The 7006-nt window shown below is 36.9% G+C and overlaps 1 protein-coding gene across 4 annotated transcripts in view; it reads right to left on the minus strand.

The window, feature by feature from the left end:
• LOC106879202 (huntingtin-interacting protein 1) overlaps positions 1 to 6092 on the minus strand; it is a 278609-nt gene extending 272517 nt beyond the window's left edge. For all 4 annotated transcript variants that reach the window (XM_089346005.1, XM_089346008.1, XM_089345997.1 and 1 more), the window contains exon 1: positions 5989 to 6092. The gene's annotated coding sequence lies outside the window, so the exon portion shown is untranslated. The remainder of the gene's footprint in view (positions 1 to 5988) is intronic.
• Positions 6093 to 7006: the final 914 nt, after the last annotated feature.

Below are 7006 nucleotides of genomic sequence, written 5' to 3' on the forward strand. Positions count from 1 at the left end.
GGCATATCTGAGAGAACGACTATAAAAAGCAATGGTCCCAAGACAGTGCCCTGTTTATATATATATATATATATATATATATATATATATATATGTATGTATGTATATATATATATAAGTATATATATATACATATATATATATAAGTATATATACATATATATATATATATATATATAAGTATATATATACATACGTAATTATTATGATTGACCGTTGACTGAACACTATTCAATTTCTTTTCTCCGTGTTTTTCTCCTTGTCTCCGTATTCTTTCTGTTGAAGAGCGTAGCTCGAAACGTCAAAGACTTTCCGTATTCCCGAGCGTCATACTAATATATACTTTTGTTATTTACACCACCTGTCCTCGTCTGTTGTTATTATTTGTATATTCTCCTATATATATATATATATATATATATATATATATATATATATATATATATATAAAGAGAGAGATGTATATATATATTTGATATTATCTGGTTAATTTTAGTGATTTGGAATAAAGCTTGTTCATTCCATCTTCTGCTTAGTGTTATTTTGACCATCACTATGATCTGAGTTCAAATTCCACCGAGGTTAACTTTACAATTCATCCTTTCAGAGTCGATAAATTAAGTACCAGTGAATTACTGGGGTCAATGTAATCGACTTAATCCCTTCCCTGCAAATTTCAGACCTTGGGTCTATAGTAAAAAAGATTATTATTATTATCATTGTTATTGTTATTATGAAGTCAGAAAACTGAGTGAATCCTCAGCACGCTGAGCAAAATGCTTAGTGGCATTTCATGTCTTTACATTCTGAGTTCAAATTCTACCGAGGTCAACTTTACTTTTCTTCATTTTGGGGTCAATAAAATTAGTACCAGTACAGAGGTTGATGTAATCAACTTACCGCCAACAATTTGAAATCATTATTATTATTAATATTATTATCATTATCATTATTATTATTATTCAAATATTTTCACTTGTTTTATTTTTGCTTTTGTTTTTTGGGGTTTTTTTTTTTTTTGTAAGATATGTTTTATGTAAAGTTTGTAAAAATTGAAACTATTGGTGTGAATAAACATTAAAGTATTCTAACAGAAATGGTTGTTCCTTTTGAAACCAAATGGTCATGGGTTCAATGCCTGTCTCCAGCATCCTCTCTTCACAGTTTCAGGTTGCTCAATGGAGACAACAGCAGGAGGGGGGAAACTGTGCAAAACCCACCACATACAGGCGCACACACACACACACACACACACATAGAGGAGAAATTATGAGAAACACCAATTTTATCTTTCTCCATTGTGGTCGTTGGGAGCTCAGCACTGGATGTTCCTGGTGCATTTGGAAGCACAACAGACCTTCAGAGAACACTTCATTGGATTATGTTCGAGAAAAGGCAGCAAGCTACCAAAATTGTTCACATGTCGGACACAATGCTGAGAAGCATTGTCTCTGTCTTTATGTTCTTAGTTTAAGTTTTGCAGGGGTCAACTTTGCCTTTCATTCTATAAGGGCTGATAAATTAAATATCAGTTGAAGTCTGGGGGGGTCGACATAATCCATTTAGCACTCCCCTGAAATTGCTGGTTTTGTGCTAAAATTTGGAATCAGTCTGTTACAGAGAACTATGCACATCCTTCCCTGTAAATTAATTCTCTCCTTCAATTACTGTTGCTTCTGTACTATGTGGTGACTTTGCTGGTACAGTGCCAAATATATGTATCAGGTTGGTGCAAAAGTAATGTCCGATTTCTAGAAAAAATGCTTCAGAGCGAATTTATCAACCTCTTCCTATAGTTTTAAGATATCACTGTGTCTAATTTGTACTATTTTCTTTCAGATTATCTAACTTCCGGCCATAATTCTCAGAAACCTTTACCACCATGTTTGTCCCATCTAAAAATCACATCAGAAATGGTTTACTCTACGAGTTTCATAAAAGTGTTAATACATGTGCGACTGCAAGATCTACTCAGAGCACTTATGGGGATGATGTAGTGAATGAAAGAAGTCACAGGAGGTGGTTTTCCCGCTTCCAAAATGGGAAAGTTGAATCATGGGTATTGTTTCGAATCTGTGGGATTATAAAAGATGTCTGTTTCGATGTGATTATTGACTATTTTAATTAGGATGTCAAGAAAAGGGAGTTGTTTACTGCTGTGTTCCATGGTGAATTGCATGTTGCTATAAATATTGTTAAGCATTATTTTGAAATCGAGCAGTTTGTCCATGCTCTCTTTCCAAAGTATAAAGCAATCGTCCAAATACCTCTTCCAGTTCTCCTTTAAACAGCAAGGAAAAGAGGTGCCGTATTTTTGTAGTGATGATTCGTATATTTTAAGCTCTAGGTAACCCATTACAAGGTTCGCAATCACTGGAGCAGCTCGGGTTCCCATTGCAATTCCACATTTTTGTCGATAGTAAACTGTATCGAACATGAAATAGTTGTTCATAAAAACAACCACAAGGCAGAAATTTATGAACGCTGGTTAAATTCTATACCAATAATTCTGCCTCATAAACTCCAAATTAAACGTATTCCAAACAAGCAGGACCAACAAAGACAATTAAGGGAGAAACTAACACTGGAAAACATGAAGACAGAAATAGAACTGCTTAAGCTTAGAGCGCTGAGCAATGAAGAAAAATTGAAGAACATAGATGAGGAAATCTACAACGAATTAAAGAAACATTGAGATGGTCAACGCTTGGAAAGTGTCTTTAAACCGTGGCAAACAACTTGTGAAGCTGAAGAAACAATCTCGCTACAAGGCTGGCAAAGACAAAGCAATTTGTTTATTAACTACGAAACACAGTTCATCGTAGAATAGGCATCGGATAAGCCCTTGCTGAAGGAAAATAAAGCAAAAACATACACAGAAATGAACCCAGGCTTATCGAACACAAACCAGAGACGGACAAGGGGAGGCAACTCCACCAAACTTACATCCCCAAATAACTTAGAAACAACAATCAGAAAATCTGGACGGAATCTTCATGGCATCCTACATAGAAATCAAAGGCTCCATCGAAACCTGGAGACTAAGCAAAACTTTTGGGAACCAATACCTACCAATCCACCCCATCATCTCACAATAAATGGAAGAATTTACCTCCAACACTTAACCCTCAACATGGTTACTTCAATCCTTCAACTAGACACAACCTAACTAAACAACATAACTTTCCCCTCCACCCACATTACAATATTAAAAGAAATCAATTTAACCCAAACCACATCAACCATAGACAATATAACAACCCTCAGTACAACCATAATCTAGCCCACTACACAGCCACTCCACCGCAGACACACTTTACACCCATTTTCTCCTCAGCAAACTAAACACAATACAGACTTTCCACAACAATCCACCATTCTACAACCATTTTGTAGACCTAAATCAGAGAAACAAAGATCTGAAATGGAATAAAATGTACAAGAACAACCGAAAATAATCAACTTATCAAAGAAAATCCTAAGTACTACACAAACTAAAATTCTAGCAAGAGGTTTAAAGCTTACTTCAACCCCTCGCAGATCGAACCCGAATGAAATTAAGGATAACACTACGGATTTCTGCCGAAAATTACGCCTTACAGAAGCACTTGACAACTACACCAGTGAAGATGAGTCTATAGTAAAAAACAAAAGTGAATACTGTCCTACAAAAGGCAGAAATAAAGCACTTGATGCTTTTTGTGAACACATTACCAGTTTTCCTTTTAATATCCTACAAAAACAACAAATTAAATCCAACCTTAATGTAAATGAATGGAAAGACCTAATCGAGTTAAAAAATGATATAAACCTCACCATTAAAGAAGCCGACAAAGGAAGTGCGGTAGTGGTGATGGACACAGAGTACTACAAAAAGTGAATACTCTCCATGTTGGAAAATAATATTTACTATGAGTACAATACAACCCACAGAAGACTCTTAAAAACTTATCCTCTTTACTTCAAATACAGACCTAGTCTATTCTACGGATTACCTAAAATACACAAAAATCCAGATATTTGTAAAGCTTGCAGAGTTTCTCCAAGCCTATGCATTAATGATCCCCCCCCCCCCCCTCAAACTGAGACCCATCATTGCTGGCCCTGTTTGTGAAACCCACCGTTTGAGCAACTTCCTTGACATTTTACTCAAACCGTTTCTAAAATATGTGAAAAGCTTCATCAGGGATGACTTAGACATGCTAAACCACCTCCCGAAGACAATAAGTGAAGGAACCCTGTTAGTATCATTCAATGTGGTGAATTTGTACACCAATATAATCCCACACAATTATGGTATAGAAGCGATGATCACCTTCTGACTAGAAAAATACCCACAAGAGATGCCAGGAAGCATGAAGCACAGATTCACAATCACAGCACTCAAATATTCATCCTCACTAGCTCATCTTTCTCTTCAACAACATCACTCTCTCTCTCTCCCTCTGTTCCTGAAATTACCCGAGACATGGAAGCCATACCCTGTCCATTTATACATGAAAATATAAACTCTATCTCCCTTGCATTCTTGCCAACTGCTTTTATACACACCTACCTGTAGTGGTGCAGAAACAATTATAGGTGACGGTGCAAATAAATGTTATTATCTACCATTTTGCCTCCTGTCCTCACCCCTTCAAGTCCAACACAATGACATTCACATCATCTTTCTCTTCTTCAACATCACACCTGTTACATTTGGTTACAATTGGTGACTCCGATGTCTAACAGCCGTTAACATATATATATATGTTTATGCATGTACAAATATATGTATGTGTGCATGTGTATGTATTATCTGTTTATATGTGTGTATAAATATATATAGAGAGAGAAAGAGAGAGAAAAAGAAAGGGAGAAGGAGGAAGGAAAATAGAGAGAAGTAGAGAGAGGTTGACAGTCAACTAAGGAAGAGAAATGATTGAAAAACCCCAAATGATTAATGGAAGATGGCTGCATGGTTAACTAGTTTGATTTGCAAAGCCAAAGTGATAGGTTCAATTCTAAAGCTTGGCATTTTCAGCAATTCCATTTTGATCCCCTCTCTCACTATTCACAGGGAAAGTTGAATAATGGGTATTGTTTCGAATCTGTGGGATTATAAAAGATGTCTGTTTCGATGTGATTATTGACTATTTTAATTAGGATGTCAAGAAAAGGGAGTTGTTTACTGCTGTGTTCCATGGTGAATTGCATGTTGCTATAAATATTGTTAAGCATTATTTTGAAATCGAGCAGTTTGTCCATGCTCTCTTTCCAAAGTATAAAGCAATCGTCCAAATACCTCTTCCAGTTCTCCTTTAAACAGCAAGGAAAAGAGGTGCCATATTTTTGTAGTGATGATTCGTATATTTTAAGCTCTAGGTAACCCAAACAGTGCAAAGATGGCAGCTGGACATATTTCTTCCACTCTGCCTTCTTCTTCACCTGTTCTCTCCAGAGGGAAGCAAGGCGCTGCCATGTGGTCAGTGGAAGCGAACCACATGAACGAGAACTCAAAACAAACGACTACTCATTTGCATTCCGCTAGTAAGCTTCTTCTTCTTTGAGTTCCAGATCCAGAAATAATTGGAATGGAACAAGAAGAAGAAGCAGAAGCAGGAGATACTCCACAGCCATTACAAGCCTTCAATTCCATTACAACTTTCTCTCTCTCTCGAGCTATAGAAAGACAAATATACACGTTATATACCTACAGACATCTATATAAACGCACATGTAATAATAAACAGACACGTTTCCGAAGAAGCCTTTTACTAAAAACACATTTTCAAAGGTGAGGGGCGTGACTGCATCCACCCCCTTTTTCTTTAAACATATTTTATAAATGACATTTGGCAGAAATACGTTTGAAAACAATAATAAACGACTGCTGAAATTATAAAAATTAGTAGTAACGAAGTCTGAACAAAAGCAAAAGCATGTTAGTGTTTTTTTTTTTTTTTGAAACAAGCGAAAGCCAATTCAAACGAAATCTCTTTGCCTTACCTTGTTCGAAAATGTCTGGAATTCAGCAGAAGACATCAGCTGTGAAATGGTTTTTTCTTCTTTTGCAAGAATTTTTCAGCGAATAACTTGTATTTGTCGATTTTCTGGAGATAGAGTGACAGAATAAAGGTGAATTTTGTGGTTTATGCTTACTTTAAAGCAAAAAAACAAGACCGACGTATACAACAGGTGTGTAGAACCTGCTGTTTCACTTGTTTTAGCTGTTCATAAGTGATCTATAAGTAAACATTTTATACAACGACCATGACGATGTCACATTTTCTATCCGAGTATTGACCTTAAAAGACATTCATCATCACCTTCATTCACTCTATCTCTCGGCCTTTCTCTCTCATACGTGCGCGCACCGACACAAAATCCTAATTTTGCTCTAACACCATGGTTAGAGCAACTCTTTATGAAGGAGTTTTTCCGTTTCCATTATATTTTTCCTGGAACATGGTGTCCTGCCGTTTACCCACATTTGTCCGACATGGAATTCTCCATGTATTTTGTGTGAGGAAACGAACATGTGGCGTTGCCATAGGATGGTACGAAGACGTCGCCAATCCAGAAGGGAGTGTGGATATTCTGAATCTTTATTGAACAACTCCTTTCTGGAAAACACCCATGTTCCGCCTTGGAAGATTTTGCTTTTCGTGAATCACTTCCTCAGCACAGCTCGGTCGCAGAGATTAATCGAGGAAAATCTCGGATTCTCCCATAAAACCTCCGTAGATTGGCGGTCTTTCTGTGCTGAAGTCTGCCAGATTGGGGCAGAAAACCACCAAAATATGATCGGAGGAGATGGGGTTGAAATTGAGATCGATGAAACGGTTCTGGTCCATCGAAAATATCGATGAGGCAGAATAGATGAGCCAATGGAGACCTCTACATAGTAGCCAGACCTGCTAGAAATAACAGCCAAATCTCCCTCAAATCACACCTTACTGTTTAATGTATGTACACATGTATATACTAGCTGGGGCGTACCCTGTAATTCCTGGGGAAGCAGGGC

The sequence above is a fragment of the Octopus bimaculoides genome, chromosome 30 (assembly GCF_046866305.1).
Source record: "Octopus bimaculoides isolate indiv1 chromosome 30, ASM4686630v1, whole genome shotgun sequence".
Lineage (NCBI taxonomy): Eukaryota > Metazoa > Mollusca > Cephalopoda > Octopoda > Octopodidae > Octopus > Octopus bimaculoides.